We start from the raw sequence: 18272 nt of genomic DNA on the forward strand, positions 1-18272 counted from the left end.
GGTTGAACCCGTAACGCAATCTCCTTTGATCGCTAGGATGCTCATTGATTAATGTCTCTATCCGCGTTTATTGGCTGTAGTCGATGGTGACGCATCGCGTCGACCGTATTAGACGCCGACATTAAAGTAGTAAATATGCAGTTTATGACGTGTGCATTGCGCGTTTAACGATGGGGTCGGTGTTGCTACCGTTTTATGCGAGATAAGGGACTCAGCGAAGCACCAATTACCGTTCTGGGTTCGCCAATAGTTTCGCAATCAAAATTTGTTGGCTTCGTTTAAGAGTATCGCGTTCCCTTTAGGATCTGAAACCTTACTTTTTGGTTAACGTGTAATTGCAACTGGAAACTTGTTTGACATTATAACTTATATAATAGACTACTCATATGAATTCACTGTTATTATTCTACATTTGAAAGTAGTATGTCATCTGACTAATTCATCGCGCTTATTGTTTTTTTCATTATTTTTAATCGTGAAATATATCCTTGTGTATTAATTCATTTGTATCATTCTTCAAGTGACTAGTATGTGGTTATTGGTATGTGCTTTGTACTTTTATTTAGTGATATTACACTTTTTATTTTCATTCAGTGATGAAAATTGATTTACATGAGACGTTGTTTTGAAGGAGGCTTGAACGAAGGGTTGAAAAAGTAAATTAAATTATAAATACAAATTAAAAGTAAAATTCATACAAAGGTGTAATTTACGTAGTGTATTCCAATGCAATAATTTTACATCTATCTTTGTATTTATGAGGAATATTATTGAATCATAAACAAGTTCCAAAGGCGAAATGCAAAAAGTTAATAGCTGGACTTCTTGATCTCTTGACGTACTTACGTCCAGATATAACTTACTACATCATTAAAACAAATGTAAATAGCTTGTATCTGAGATCCAGTGTCAGTCTATACATGCTTTTCTTATTTTGTGAGCGTAGTAGAGTACTAAATGAATTATTGAATAAATATATATGCATATATTCATTGAGCTAGTATTAAATGAATTTTTAAATAAGTACATATTCATTATTGTGTGCTGATATATCTACAGTGATATATATACACTTGTTTAAAAATTCATTGTACAAAAGTATTAGGCTTAAAAAATCTTTCACAATTTGCTAAATATATTTCCCACTTGTGAACACTTTTCAAAGTGAATTCGATATTATTCCAAATGTAAACCCACGGTTTTAGCCTCGTTCCGCCCCATAATTTGCAGAAAATATTTCATTTCGCTTATTTCGTTCCCGTGTAAGTTCGAGCACCACGTTTGAGCAGTGCTCACGTATGCAGCGGTAAAGTACCACGGAAAATATCGAAGGAAGAGGAACATAAAAGTGAATCGTTGCCACGTCGCGTGTACGACTAGGACCGTAAAGGCGAGATCCAATCGTAAAGGGAAAAAGCGCAGCGTTGTGCGCGCCGCTCGTCCTGTAGGGAAACGTGGCTGCGTGCCTATCTTTTGGGCTTTTCAATTAGCGTTTCCAATTTGCACGCTAGCCAGTCGAGGGGCGCGTTAGTTAGCGCCAGATACGTATCTGCGTTGGTTGTAAAATGAATTATAATTAGCGCGATGCCGGACGAAACTCTTCTGCAGGCGTTCTCGAACCGATTTCGAAAAAGAGAACGGTATCGATACCTAGCGGGACGTGGCGAGCAATTATTGGCAGGGATAATTGAAAGTGACCACCAGAATTATGTTCGAGGGGTGATTCTATCGCGTTCCATTGTAGAGTAAGTTTATTTTTTCAGAGATATTAGGGGTATATTTGTTATTTATTTTAAAGTGTTTTATAATACATACTTACGTAATACGTATTTACCATAATTACATAAAAGGATAGACACAATATATTCTTAATTTCTGTCTCACTTTTTCCCTATATAAATCACTAAATAAATCGCCATCTATTTATTATATCAACAAGCACACTATACAATACGTGAATGTTAAATGACGCAGGACGTAGTTTAACAATGAAATTTACGTTCCGCAATGTGTGGAGCACTCCTTGAGAGGGTTAACAAGAGGTTCTAAGAATAGAATCCTCGGTCTCGAAAAGGACAATTGATACAACGTCGATAACAAACCCATAACACTGACGTCAGGACCAATAAAATCGCCATCCTGTTAAACGGCGCAACACCAGATGCACAAGGCTCCTTCGTGTTTGTCGTTTTCATCCATCGGAGGTGATTGGGCACGAAGGTCAATTTATTAAACTCTCGAGTGCCGATCGTGTCGCTCCGGATGGATAAAAATCGCTAACTGTACTGTTTGCGGATCCGTTTCATCGACGAATTGAAAGCGTACTCGCGACCGTACGACGCGTTTTCGCTTTTAACTCGCTCGGCAATGACCCACAAGTTGCTAATTTATTCTGAGGTCGCGCGATGCACTTTGACATCCGTTCTGATCGAATCTAGAGAGTTTCATTGTACCAATAAACAATTAAAACATCGCATCGGGCTAGCGTAACGCAATTTCATGCGCGGATGCAAGTAATTAACCCTTTGTAGGGTGTATATATACGCCTTCGAGAAAGGGGCTCAGAAAAACGTTTATATTCGTTTAACCAATTTTTAAAAAATATCAGCTTGTAGAGGATGACAAGACGAAACTTTTTTATACTTACAGTTTATTCATAGGGCGCTTAGTTTCGAAAATAAAAATTAAACAGTTAGTAATTCGTTGCAAAAATTGAATTTCAGGAAAAAGGTCTTCGAAGTCTCCAATTTTTATGTTTGAAACTAAACGTCCTATGAATAAACTGTAAATATAAAAAAGTTTCGTTTTATCATTCCCCATAAGATGATATTTTTTTTTAAATTCACAATTCTACGCCTCTTAGAATTTCCAGCAAAAATCGTCCCGCGAAAGGGTTAAGCAACAATAATATAAATTCTCGTTTTCGACACAAGGGGAATACCCCGTCGATCCTGCACGTTATCATATTTCCAGTGTTATCACTGTCTGTAGTCTCGTTTACACAATATGATGTTTGTTCTAAAAATTGCGTTCTACTAATTGCTACAGCCTTCGATGCAATTTAGCTGATAATAGTTGCAGCACCCATTTATGTAGTTCTTGGTATTACGGTGTATTTTTAACCCGGGAATTCCTTTATGAAACCCCGTCGAAACAAATAGATGAAATTATACCGAGAATAAAGTTCATACCAGATGCATCAAAAAGCTTTAACAACAAACAAATTTATACATCTTATACATCCAAAGCACATACACAATTTCGTACATAGCACAAAATATAGAAACGATACAAAACTTATAAAAAATGCAACTCGAATACTACCATGCTCGAATACTTTCGAAGTTAATCAGAATTCAATTCGAACAGTTCCAGTCCTAATCAGAGACGTAGTTCAGAGGAACACGAATCCGCTTTCTTCTCTTATTGTTTTCCTTGGGCAGGAAACGCACGGAACGACGACTAAATTAGGTTGACTCGCGGGTTTCAACGAGAGTCTTCGTTATATAGTTTCAACATTTAAGTCTCGTTACTCCGTCCCACGGTTGGTCTTGTACCACTCGAGTACTCCGTGACGTACGAGTATATCTGAACATATGGCGTACGTAGACAAGCGCGGTTATTAAAGCGAAGAGTATTCGGACGTTTAAGCGTGCGAATAGAAACGTCGTTGGATATTTGTGGCTTTCGTCAGCCGTGTTACATGTTCGTTACGAAACTAGATCGCGAGGGACGAGCGATACGATCGAGTCGGATAAGCTGTAGAACGATCGAACGCTGTTGGGATATGAAGCCACTTCGCAGACAGCTAATATTTTTCGCCTTTTTATTGGTTGTTACGATCCATGTATTTAATTCTGGGATCTGGAACGATCTACGAATACACGAGAGCGTAAAGTTTAGGATTTTTTTTGTTGAATAACACAGTGTCTTTTTTTTATCAGAAATAAAGAAGTCAGTCTTAAGATCGATTTTAATACAGTGTTATAGGATATTAGATACTACAACATTTTGCATTTTATTTTCCAACATCTTTACGTTTAATTTCATATCATTTGTATTTTATTAATACAGTCAATACTGTTTGATTAGAGACTACACTGATGATCAGTCTGTTGATAAATCTAAACGTTTCATAATGATAATACAATATGTCCAATACTATAAGATTAGGATTTATTAATCTTCATCCACCAGATTAAATTACATCTGTGTAATTTTTCATTGCAAATCAGATTTTCAAACCCGTTCCATCTGCATTCGCGTTAAAAAATTTTACGATTTTCGCGACTTGCGAGCTTTTTTAGTAACGCGTATTATCAGTCTTGCGTGACAGCCTGCGTCCATTTTTGCTAATGCCTCGGCATTGTTTCGATGGCGAACACGGATAGCGACTCGCGATGCATACGGAAATCGAGTGGTTTCCTTTTGAAGGAAAATAGCTCGATGCAACGTTCAATTTTTTGTCTGCGGTGTGTGACGCGGTTTTATGTCCATTCTACGCCGGCCAATATCGCATCGCTTTTCTCGGTATGCTGACCAAACAGTATTGCCAATTTCACCCGTGGAATTTACACCGCACGTCTTGACGCGGAGATTCGGAATGCAATGTATACTGCAAATCGAGAAATCGGTGCATCTGGATGCATACGAGCGGAGGATGCACGGTTATACGATTCGTATGGATACGTTTCGCTTTACAGGAGAATGGTTCAATATTTGTGATATAATACGAGAGGTTCGACCGGTGGTTGGACCTTTTCCTCTTGATGCTTCGCTATTTACAAATATTGGAAGGTATAAACACCGGCGCGGTGTTTGTTTTCCTAACGAGGTGAGGTAGAATATTGATACGATTTTAAAAATATAAAGCTTCGTGGAAATAGAGTGCACGCGAGGTTAATTAAATCATTTTGATGAAATGAGTGATGAGATTTGTGTAAAGAAATATTTATTTTTAGCATTTTTGTGGATATTTTTGAATCCACGTATTGAGAAGCTAAATGCAAGATAAAAATAATAAATAAAGAAGTAAAGAAGTCAGTTTTAAAATCGTCTCATTACTTATAAATATCGTCGTAGCGCATATTTATCTCGTCCACAGTATGGTAGCGATGTCTACTGTTCAGACACCGTTATTAATCTCCTCGGAAAGAAAGCAGAGTTCCAGGAGAGGTTTAATTCAGTGAGGTTTTCAACTTCTCTCCCGGCTGTCTTTAGTTGATTAATTCTTTGCGGTGATTTAATTATTCATTCAGTTCGCACCGAACTTTTGCAAACTTTTCGCCGCTAAATTAAACCCTCAGTTGATTAAGAGTCTTAGAAGTTTCGCGACTTCGCGAGTCAAGTAAGTAGTTAAACGGTAATATTCTACAAAGTAGCGGGAGAAATTTATCTCTGTCGCAGAAAATTGTTATTCGTAAAATAAAAACATGTATAAACCGAGAAATTCTAATACGTTTTCAAATTTCACATTTTGTTTTAAAATTGTTGATCCATATCTTTCAGGCTGGAATTCGTAAAATAAAAACATGTATAAACTGAGAAATTCTAACACGTTTTCGAGTTTCACATCTTGTTTTAAAATTGTTGATCCATATCTTTCAGGCTGGAATTCGTAAAATAAAAACATGTATAAACTGAGAAATTCTAACACGTTTTCGAGTTTCACATCTTGTTTTAAAATTGTTGATGCATATCTTTCAGGCTGGAATTATTTCTCGTCTTATACTCTAAATTAACAGTTTCTTGGTATTAAACCTACTTAATAGTTGTATTTTAATGCAAAGTGATTGTTTTAAAGTTGAATCTATTTTTTTCTTTAAAAATCGAAATACTTGGTGAGGATGTAACGTAATCTTTATTTCGATTACTACTGTACCATGATTGGGTGATCAGAGATGAGGGAAATTCTCTTCCTAATGCAAAATTCGAATAACAAATAGAATATTTACACTTTCTATTCGCTACTTGTAAAATAAAAATTAGATAAATCATTTCACAATGCGTGAATCAAAATTGAATTATTCAATCAATTGAACATTACCAACCAATACTTCTACAATGTGTATTTTATATATTATTCCGATACAATTTTACCCATCTTTGTGCCTAATATTCTCTAAAATCTCATTAAAATAGAATAGATCCTATCTTGTAGCGCGATCCAATGAAACTGGGTGCAATGATGAGACTAAGGAGCACGTCCAGCTCCTTTTACCGGAAATTCTCGTACAGGGCAAACCCGAGGAGGAATTTTGACGTATTAGATCGTCCTCACCTGTTCGGGTTTCGCGTGTGTTGGTGCGATCGCTGCACGAAATCCAAACCAGTTTTCTTCTACGTAGAGAGGAGATGGCACTTCTTCGGTCCCTTGCCCGTTTCGTCGATCTTCGAGCTCGCTCATTCGGTTGTACTGCACATCGACGAACACGCTGTTCAAATATATATGATCAATTCAGCGGACATCGTCGATCCACTCTCAGATGACAGACAATTTGCCTCGAAAAATCTTCGAAGAACGACGAAACGATTTTAGTATTATGGTTCTTCTGGTATTTTGGTACATCAACTCCACTGAAGGTTAAACTTTTGCAATTTAGAGTTTGATTTCTCTTGCATATATGATTTCAGGTTTCATCGATTTCAATATTTAGTTCTTTGCAGAGCAACCTAAAAAATTACAAGCTACTGTAACCTTTAGAAAAACAGATCAGGTGGAAAAGATTAGATTTTGATTTCTTTGCAGAGCAATTTAAAAAATTAAAAGCTACTGTAACCTTTAGAAAAACAGATCAGGTGGAAAAGATTAGATTTTGATAATTTTGAGATTAGATATTGCGTCGTGTTCAGTTTGATTCGTTATTTTAAAAATCAGAATCTGATAACTTTCTTTTTTGTTCAGGGATTTCATTGGAATAATATGAAATGAAACAAATAAAAGTCAATCAATTCATGAGTGGCCTTATATTAATTTACGGGTGCACACGAATTCATATCCGAAAATCGTATTAATATATATTTTGCAATTAACAATGTATTATAATTACTTAAAATTTCCAAAAAAATCTCTTTCAAATTCTCAAGTTTGCTTACATTGTCTTCAAATTCAATTACACACTTCTATCTTAATAACTTTTATTGAATTAAAACAGCTTGGATTTCAGCTGTTTTGGGAGCTATGGATTTAATTAGTGTTCAATTTGCAAGCACTGCGTTCTATTGTTCCTATTAACATAGAATCTATTTCCTATTATTCGTCATTCAAGATCTATTACCAGAAAATATATTTATTTCCTATTCCCTTGGTATTTCGAGGTTATTTCGAATTCACTAAAAAAAAAACAGATTAATTCAGTGTAAACATATTCAATGACCTTTAAACAATTCACGGCCGCAAGAAATTTGGTTCGCTAACTATGTTCAACACCAGATGCTAGTAAACTTCGAACGTGTCCTATAAATAAAGTTCGCAGTAACGATGCTAAACTCTACGTTACTAAAACGACAAAATAGCATTCTTTTTCTAAATCTATTAATAAACAATAACAATTTTCTTTTCAATTATTGTAGAGGAAGAGCAATATTATTATATCGATTGTGGAATATACTCAACAAACATTATGTATATTTTCGTAGTGTCTGGTAACGTAATTTCGAATATTATTGAAACACTGGTGGTTCGTTTCACTTTAAAGCACCGTCGAGTTTAACGTCCTTGTATTTATGATCTACATTTCGTTGATATGCAGTATTAATATCAGGATTATTCTCGCACACAAAGGAAAGACCCTCGATACGTATGACATCAAACCCTCGGAATCTTTACAATGCTCCCCTCCTTTAGAATACACCCCTGAGAGTACATAAACAGGAAAACAGGAAAACATTATCCCTAGCTCAGCTGGTTCGTCACGTACGATGGTCCTGAAAACGTATCCATAAAAGCTTCTTCTTAGAGCATACTACTCTGATCTCGAATCTTTAGTATTCTTACAACACTCTGGATCATCGACTCAAACATTTATCATTTTCCCTATCTATTACACCATCTATTAAAACGAAACTCGAGAAGGGATGTCCAGGCTTCTGATGAATAATTATTTCAATACTCGGTGGCTTGGTCTTCGTAGCAACACGCGATGAAAACATGAAACAATAATACCAGCGCAGAAGCCACTCTGAACATTTTACAGGCCTGGGAGTCATAAACTTTTTACCACCTCCACCACTGGCATCTTTGCACCCGGCAATAAAATGTTTGCAAGAGTCATCCTCCGGGCTAGAACCACCGTGCAAACCTCAATATTCTTAGAAAAGCAAAAACATAGCTTTCCTATTATAAACTTACTGTTTGGCATGCGGGTGCAATTTGAAACAGTGGAATACCATGGTGTGAGCATGTTTGAGTCTCTTTGTTAAATGTTCGTCTTCAGGTTTGGGTGATGTTGAATAAAATGTAGTAGGAATCTTTTTTTTTTCAAGTTCTCGAAAAAATGAAATCATATTTTGCTTCTGTGAGTCGTCGTTTCTAAAACTTTTTATAATAAATTTTTAACATAAGTATTCATGTAAACATTTTCGACGAAACATAACACATATAACTAAGGAAAGTCCACCAACGTTAAAAAGAAGCTGATAAACAAGCCTGGCATGGACACGGGATGAGGTCAACAAGTGTCGGAGAAACTGAAAATAAGTCTTGAACTTGAGGAATACAGGAATATAGAATTTCAGCGCTGTGAGCGACTGCTTATGAAGCGACTGCTTATGCAAGCGAAAGACTTCTCCAATAGAACGGATAAGTATTCCCGTGGATGTTTCGCTATCGCACGACATTTTTATCGCGAAGCTGGTCGAGTACCACTCTGACTGTTTTATCGAGTCGAGGAAGCCGTCGGACAAGTATGCGCAGCCTCATATAGGCTCACACTCTTTATTGCATCAACTGTCCTATGACGGAAAGTCGAGAGTTTGCGCCTGGCCTAACACTTTGACGAGTCGAGTAAAATCGTGATACAGATTGGTGCAGTGGTACCAATGAGACGTGTATTTGTTTCCTTTACAGTGTTGCAGGCTTTATTAATGAATCTATCCACATAAAAGTGTCTGTGTATTGAAATAAGGGTTTTTTAGTTGTGCAAACATTTACTTTTTTTTTATAATTCATCCTATAAGCCCATGTGTAGAATATAAGATGGAGTTTTAAATATAAAATCGAAAATTTCAAGCAGAAATTAATTCTCTGTACGTGATATGATTGACTGATGGTCATAATTATTTATCAGTCCAATTTCACAATTTCAGTGTTTATCCCCGTTCGAATTATCCTCGTCGTGTTCTCTTCAGCAAAGATACCGAGACTTTGTCGCCTGTACGACGGGATATATAAAATTAAATGTCTCGGGATTCGAAACCGTACATTTTACGTTCTTCCGCGCGTATATTCTCCTCCATCGAGCAGCTCGGGACACTTGCTCGCAAACGGATCGGGCAGAAGACGCCGTGACACGCGAGGACAGCTTTACGCTTCAGGAACGATGCTGACTCGGTGGCCTGGCGTGTTCAGTACATATCGTAAAAAAAACGGACGTAAAAAAGCAAGCAGAGACTCCCGTGGAATTTCCAATTTTCCCTTATCGTTATTTCGCTTGTTCTGGGAAGACCGTCGGTTGACCGCCCTTGTCGAGCTGCCATTTTGCCATTACGATCGTTATGCTGCCAGCAAAAAGTGTGTCAACCGAAAACAAGTTCAAGGAAGTAATGAATTTTTTTAAACTACTTACCGGTTAGCAATTCTTCTTCTTCTTCATATCCTTCGTTCTGAACTTGCAACTCTTTTCTTGCCTGTATGAAGCAGCACGGTATCATTAAAACTTAGCATGATATCGATAATCTAGGTCACATGGGCGGTAAAACAGAGTACATTGTCGTTAATACAGAGCATATCGTTGGTAAAACAGTGCGAACTGCGGTCAAAACAGAGTGTGATATTGATAAAACAGCGAACACAGACGGTAAAAGGAAGCATTCTGTTTTAACTACAGTGGACTCTGTTTTACCCATATCTTCTTGTTTCCCTGTATCATTTAAGTTCCAAAAACCAATCTGTACGAACTCTCCTTACTTCTACGAAACTAAACGTCGTATGAATGAACTGTAACTACAAAAAAGTTCCGTCTTATCATTCCCCATAAGCTGATATTTTCTTTGAAAATTCACACTTCTACGCCTCTTAAAATTTCCAGCAAAAATCGTCCCGCGGTGAAACGGCAAGGAACAACAATATAAAAAAAAAAAACTCTCGTTTTCGACACAAAAGGAATATCCCGTCGATCTTGCACGTGGCGTATCGTCCAGGCGCGGATGCAGAAGGCGCACACGCAGCACCGTGTATACATGACCCTAACACGAGCGTTGCGCGGGGGTAAACCCCCGACATCGCGGTACATTCTTCGTGTACACGCATCGAGCAGGTTCATAATCACCTGGCCGCGCACATACATATCGAGCGACGCGAGTTAGGCCGTTTCTCTCTGGTTTATAACCAGTTTCGTGTAACCACCAGGGGCGGTGTAAGCGTGGTTGGTGCGCCTGGCTGCGGTAGACTGTCCGACGGTGGATCCACGGTGCTTTCACGCTTTGGCGAGGTACCCGAGTCGTTCTTAGAGGCTGGAATATATTATGTACACTGTATATCGTCGGCACAATGCCTTCTGTGCCCGGGTATAATGCACGTACGGCGATACAATCGGAAAGCCCCGGCGCGCTACATTCAGTGTCATACGTACAGTATATCGTTGATATAACGCGATCCTCCTCGGTGGGTCGGTGCACGCTCGGCTAGCGTGAGCGGGTGAGCACCAACGAGCGAGCGTCGGTGTTTTTTCGCGAACGCCGAATAACGAACCGGTCGTGTATTTTAGAAGCGTCGGCTTCACACCACCGGCGAGTTGGTACGCAACGCAACACCTTTGCTCTCGGTGGATTCTCCGGGGCCGCACGAAGCGACCGTTGATCTATACAACTGGCTATTTCGAGAGGCTACATTTTCCCGCAAAACGCGCGCGACGTGTGTCTAGTAATGCCCGCGAGGGGACCGTTAAATATTCTAAAATAGAACGAATCGGTGGAATAATGCAGTCGGTGTCCGTTCTTCGAGGGAACGTTCTCGTTTTAGAGCGGTTAACGATATATCGGTGCTTTGTATGTCGATAGGGGGATGGTTGATTTTTGTTGGTCGAGGGTGAAGATTCGGTTGAGGGTTGACGGGTTACCCTGTCAGAAGTCGATCGGATTCATTACCATATTCGATACGTTACCGAACGTACACGCGACCAGCGTTGAAAGCGTTTTGCACGAGGGCTGATCAACAGGTACTGGGAATTTGATAATAAAATTGTTGCTGAGAGTGTTATGGCCCTCGTTTGATCTTTTGACATCTTACTCGGTTTATTACCCGTTAAGAATATATTATTACAAATATGCGTGCACGTGTGTAAAGTTTAATGAATATACTTGTAATGTATATGTTCATTGTTACATCTCGAGGAATACACTTGAGAATTTCATTGGTACGTTTATGGCTGATGCATTAGGAGAGGCTATTTTTGAGGATCGAACATTGGCTTCTGTTCGTAGAGGTTTAAAATAATATTTACACTTACGAACGTTGCAATAATATAATTTATTTAACATACTAATAATAGTGACATTATTATTCATGCCGTTTATGCTACTGAAGAATTTGTCTAAATTACATAACAGGTTTGATGCTTCCCATTAAATGTTTCATTACAAGTATATTCATTAAACTTTACACACGTGCACGCATATTTGTAATAATATATTTTTAACGGGTAATAAACCGAGTAAGATGTCAAAAGATCAAACGAGGGCCATAACACTCTCAGCAACAATTTTATTATCAAATTCCCAGTACCTGTTGATCAGCCCTCGTGCAAAACGCTTTCAACGCTGGTCGCGTGCACGTTCGGCTCGTTCAGCGACGTGTACCGCGGATGGATAATTTCTATCGGTCTTACAGCGGCTCGCGTAATCGTTATTGGATCATAAACGTGCACCGGCGAAAGGAATATGCATGGCGTTCCTGGACTGTTCGGTTAAACTTTACTAGTGTACTCTACTAATCACTTTGATGAAAGGTTGTCGTGCAAATGTAGGTCTGCGAATATGTCGCTCCAGCTGACGGACATTGAAAATTGCACGTTGGTGGACACGTTCCAGCATTCGATGGAACTGTTAATCTGAATTTTATTTGACGTTTCTGGGATACCGTGACTGGACGTGAACAATAATGCTTAGACAGGGAAGAAACGAGGGTAATACATTAGCAAACGATGTATTTAAGTGTCTCTACTTCGAATACTTTCCGTAAGGTGCACTTTAACCTTTTAGACTCTAGTGGTTTTATAGTAGAAACACCGTTTTATGATTTTTTTCTTCAAATTTGACCTTCCAGGAGGTACACTTGGCATCTTTACGAGAGTGAATGTAGAAGGTTTCCTAATAATAGTAATGTTTAGACGTGTACACTAAAATGTATCTTGAAAGGCAGTGATACACTGAAAGAAAATGTAGAAAAATATCGATTCCTTGCCGGAACAACTCGTGCCACAAGTGGATTCATGAGCCCTTTGTTAGACCCCGCACGGAAATTACATGCTCCAGCTTACTGTAATCATTAATGCTGGGAATGGAGGAGGAGAGAAAAGGCAAGAGTTCGCGAGTTTCGATTGGTACCTATTTGTTAAACCCATCGGTCTGTGTTAACAGAACCTTCCTGAGAAGAGGACACTTGGATGTTGAATGCATTCCTATTTGCAGGAATCTCGTATTAGCGAATAACTTTCGGGGGCGTCGCCACAACACAGAGCGTCCCTAAACTGTTTGACGAAAGTTTCCTAGGGTTCTCTACTAATTGATGGGTCCGGTCCGGGAGCCAGGTATCTCCATATTACAATGACAATCGATTAAGTGCGTAGGAATACCTCATTAATTCTTGTAATACACAAAATCAGTCTAAAAATATATAGTATAGTTAGTAAGTTATGCATTGACAATAAAAGGTCATCCAGAAGAGGCTCCAAGATTTGTTTTTTTAATAACATCCTTCATGTTTGATTGTAATCACGAGTAGGTACTTTTATTTTAAATAAAGGAATTGGAAATATATTCCATACCATTTCTGGTTCATTAAACAACAGAATCGTGTCAATAATAAAAAAAAGGCGTCATTTTCAAAATTTTAAAAGAGATCAATTTACTTCCGCGAACCAAGTTGATCGCCATTTAGTCGTCGACTAATTTCTTTCCAAATTGTCGTCACCTATTGATGATTGATTCATCCTGATTTCTCTTCAATCTCATCCCCTTGTGTATTTCCAACTAATTAAATAATAAATCCTAGCGATCCTTAACTGGCAAAAATCAACAATTTTTATCATCAAACATACTCCAACAACGTCACGCCTAGTAACATACATCCTGCCCTTCCAATATATATGAAGCTATCAATGATTAGGTGTCGAACCAGCGGAAATTTCATTTAAACGACCCCGTAGCGTTAACCAAAATTTACGTTCGAGCTGTCCCAACCCTGCTCCCAGCGGCGTGGCGCATTAGATCTCCTTGAAGCTTCAGCCTCGAATAATTTATAGACCGCGCGCTGGAACATAGTCCTCGGGAGCCGCCATTGGCTCCGCGAGCGGGCCACGAAACGTATTGTTCCAGGATCGTGTTGCCGGCCGTGTACGTACATTTATTCAAATATATCGGTTACGTCGCGTACGAGGACCTTACAGAAACGTGCCAACGTAGAACGTCACAGGAAGCAGGTCGTTAATCTGCGGCTACGATCTCATTTCCACTAATTGGCTGATAGGGACGCCCGATACGGACGATACCGGGGTACGTACGCGGACACACGTGCAACCACAAAGACCCACGTCGGGGGAAAGGCTGCGGAATAAAAAAAAAAAGAAAGCAAGACCGCACTTACGTACGCGCGCGTGCTGCACGAGATTTTCAGGGGGCTAAAGAGCTCGTTCATTCGTTGATTCCGTGGGTGGCAAGGGATTCATCGGTTTTGGGAGCATGGTAATCGATTTGAGGGATGACAGGACCTGAAAGGGTAAAAAGTGACTGATTCAGGGGATTTTTCTATGATGAAATTGGAGTAAAATAGGTTTATGGTTTCTAGTGGATGGTTGAGGGAGATGTTGGCGTGGGATTAGGTGTTTCGTCGGTAATATTGAGTATGCTGTCACTAAAACAGAGGATATTGTCGATAAAAGAGAGAAGATTGTTGTTAAAACAGTGTACATTACTGGTAAACCAAATCTAGCTGTTGGTAAAGTAGATAACACTGTTGATAAGTCAAAGCGTCCTGTTTTAACGACAGTGGAGTCTGTTTTACCCATAAAATATCTTCTCGTTTACCTGTACCTGCCTCATTTAAGTTCCAAAAACCTAGCTGTACCCTTCGAAAACTCTCTTTACTTCTACGAAAAGTGTCTCCTAAATAAATTAAAGATACATGTTGCGAATACATATAAAAATATATGAGCCTTCTATTTATCACAACAATCACTCTCTTTACTCTTACTCATTTCAACAAATATTTATTACTGCGCGTGCGTAGCCATACACGGTAATACGTGCAATAGTCATAAAGACAGGGGAGAGGCTGATTAAAAAAAAAAAAGAAAAAAATGCGAGAGTGCACTCGCGTACGCGCGTGCTGCACGAGATTTTCAGAGGGTTAAAGAGCCCTCTTCTCGAGCTCGTCTCCCGACGTGCTCGGCCCTTGATCGTCGACTTGTTCAGCCCTCGCTATGCCTATCGCTCCGTTTCCTTTTTTCTCCCCTCTTGCCTTCGTACGACGACGCCTTCCGTCCGTGAATTTCTGCGTTTTCCCCTCTCGCGACGTTGCTCAAGCATGGAGCAGCGACATACGAGAGAATTACACGCGGAGGAAATACGCGGGGGGAACGATACGTTGAGAGGGCAAGGGAGAACGATGGAGGGAGTGGTTAACATGGAGTTAATCCAAACAATAGGTGTGTATAATCCAGCCCAGGATACATAGATGTACAAATACACGTTCATCTTTGAAGGGGAGGAGTGGAACTAAAGTTTCGCATTGGAAATATTTAATAATAATTTGAAATGTTTTAAACAATTTGTTGTTTCATTTTGGTATATTTTCTGTAAATTCATAACACAACTATGACTTTTTCTGTTAATTTCTAAAGCTGAAAGGTTGGTCAATTATTTTGAAATTGTTTTAGATTTTTCACGAATGCTTATAGGCTACTCGTTATGCGTCTGTGTTTATTTTGAATTCTTTCGATTTGAGAGTTATACCAATATCAATATAATTTTGAAAAACACAATTATTCTAAATGATCATAAAATGAAATGATATATTCTACGCCATAATGTTTCAAATACTATTATTTAAAAAGTGATCACAGCTATGGAAATAATTATGAAATAAAATTACGTTAGTGCAGACTTTTGCTCAACCCCCATTTCTGTTTCATATTATTCGTTCTGCTATTTCGTGCGTCGATTAAAACGAATCTGGACTTTCTAAACGGAGTGTCTTTCATCCAGAAAATCGCATTTACGTGACAACTGTATGCATCGTTAGCGGTGAAAGGTTACGCGGATACGCGTTGGCACGCCAAGGTTTAAGCTTTCAGCTAACCACCCGCGATTTCGCTTTTACGACTAGCATCATCGTCGATAAGAGCCATGATAAAACAGCGGACCTCCCGTTGTACTCTCATATTTCGTTCCTCGGACTATTTAGATTCAAACCTTCTCGGTATTCTTTCGGGATTGGTCCCTCGACGTGCACGGACTGACGCGACGAGTTCAAACTCTTACGCGCGTCCACTTTTCTTCCATTATCTTCATTTCCCTGACGCTGGTCCCTCCCTTCCGCGGTTGCCAAGATACTCGCGTCTCTGGGGTGTTTTTTATTACCTTTTAAGCGCGTCGTTCTCCTTTGCACCGACCCTCATAAGGGGATGGTCTCATTGGCGAGCTGTACGAGGAAAAGGAAAGGTGTTCTTTGGGAATTTCTTGCGAGGGAGGCACGCACGTGAATAATTTCAGATTTCTGTGTGTTATTGTGGAGCGCATTTCCTGTATGAACATATCACGGATCTTGAAACGTGTATCCAATCATGAGTTATGGATTAAACAACATCGTACTGATCTCCAAAAAAGAAACCATTTGATATAAAGGATTGCCAAATCTTGATGACTGTCAACATTCATATTTCCCAATATAAAAAATGTTGTAATAAAAAATGAATGCTCTACAACCCCATACTAAATTCTAACATTATTCGTCCTTATTCTTCTCTCGCAGAAAATTCTCAAAGACCCCAACATCTTCTCCCACTTGTCACTGAGAATACTCCTTTAAATCCCAACGATCCTCCTAGACTCGTGCTGTAAAAGCCCACGGAAAGACAGACGAAGAAACTCAGGGAGGAAAGTGAAAAGGGGGTAGCCACGGGGCTGGAGATGGAACTTAGGGTGACTCTCTGGGCTCCCCGTAACGAGACCGTCCTTAAAGGATAATAAGCTCGCGCGACGTTAATAGCTCCCGCATACGGACTCTGGTGAAGGGAGACGTGTCTAGAGAGAAGTGGATTTTGAATGTCCCTCTAGTGGATTTTGAAGAACGTCGCTAGGAACGGTAGTGAGGTCTGAAGGGGATTTGCCGTTTAAATACTGGCCCGAGGTCGAGTGGCAACGCATAGTCCGAAAAGGGCTGGCTGGCTAAAATTGGTAGCTGAAGCGTTCGAATGCCCATTATTAGTCTAATCGACGTTCACTTGGGGCGTGTGATAGCCAAGTCGAAATACTTTGCTTTCATCATCTTCGAATTCTTGCGACTCGTTGGAATGATGTGTTCTGGAATTTGATTTGTGAGGGTTGGAGAAATTATAGTTGTATTGTGGATCAAGTGGACCAGTTGGTAGAGGAATGAAAGGAATTGAAGTGCATGTAGGAGAATATTTAATGGACAGTTTCGTTAATATCTTTGGATAGTGTGCAATTGGTTTGACGAATCTTTCATTTAAGTGGCCATAATGATAAATTTTCAAACATTAAAGGGAATCTTCAGGACCTGCAATGTTGTTCTGACTTGGGAAAAAATGTCTCTATTAATCTGTAATATAAAGATACTTGAATCTGGACGAAGTTTTCATTGTACAAATTTAGAGACACGTCATATATTTATTGCGAATTCCATCAGTTCATCTTATTTAACCATTACAGAGTTGCATCACACGGTACAAGAACTCAAGGCCTACAAGAAAAGTACTTTAACTAACAAGTCTACCAGTCGTTCGCAATGCCATCCCTTCCTTCCTTCCTTCTATCGCCATAATAGTATTCATAAATTACGCACGACCAGCGATCCTTAAAAAACGTCGATCTAGAACATACACTTTCCTAATCAAGACGAAGTATCTCAACAAAAAATTGCTCGCGCCGGGTCCATATACGACACACTTAGCAGAAGAAGGGTTAATTTACCGCGACTTCTGTTCCATCCGCGATCTCGTCGAACGCCGCACATTCCTTGGACAACGCGGAAGAACGCGCGTCTCGCATTTTTTTCTCACAGCCGGGCTCCGCGGTAGCCTGATTTCTCGACGCGCTGATCGATCAGCGTTCTCGTTCACATGCTGCCGGTTTTCTCCGTCTTTTTGTTCGCCGGTTGCGAAAGGTTAATCGCGACCGTCTCGCGGGCGACTGTTAATCACACCGTGGCTAATCGACCCGCAAGGATGTCTGCCTGTGTCGTTAGAAACGGCTGCTGTTGCAATTCGTCGTCTAAGGAGAGCCGTGGCGACACGTTGATTCTTGGAAAGTCGGAGGATATCCTGTGGCCATTCTGGACAGGATTTTTTAGAGGGGATGTGGACTTGACGATTGATCGGCGAGTTTGACGTGATTGACGATTTGTTTAGAGTTTAATTGAGAGTGATAGTCGCGCGGTAGCATAGTGCTGTCATCTAATACGTTGATTTCCACGCCATTCGTATACGATTAATAGGATTTTTCACTTGGGAATTAAATTAAATTTAGTCTGGAGGTTAGGTGTTGGAGAAACTAAGTCTGGAGAGGATTGCGAGTTTGGAGACGTTACAAAAATAAGTGTTATCTTTTTTATTAAATTATTATTATTATTATTCATCTTCGTTACGCACATATAAATT

The 18272-nt window shown here is 39.4% G+C and overlaps 1 protein-coding gene and 1 long non-coding RNA gene across 3 annotated transcripts in view; both read left to right on the plus strand.

The window, feature by feature from the left end:
- Nucleotides 1-18272, plus strand: part of LOC128881576 (FH1/FH2 domain-containing protein 3) — a 258099-nt gene that overhangs the window by 26248 nt on the left and 213579 nt on the right. The gene's annotated exons all lie outside the window — the stretch shown is intronic.
- Nucleotides 11134-15776, plus strand: LOC128881599 (uncharacterized). Its single transcript, XR_008458112.1, has 4 exons — nucleotides 11134-11205; nucleotides 12047-12393; nucleotides 12482-12758; nucleotides 12847-15776. It is a non-coding gene; the product is annotated as an uncharacterized LOC128881599 (long non-coding RNA).

Source organism: Hylaeus volcanicus, chromosome 1 (assembly GCF_026283585.1).
Source record: "Hylaeus volcanicus isolate JK05 chromosome 1, UHH_iyHylVolc1.0_haploid, whole genome shotgun sequence".
NCBI classification, from domain to species: domain Eukaryota; kingdom Metazoa; phylum Arthropoda; class Insecta; order Hymenoptera; family Colletidae; genus Hylaeus; species Hylaeus volcanicus.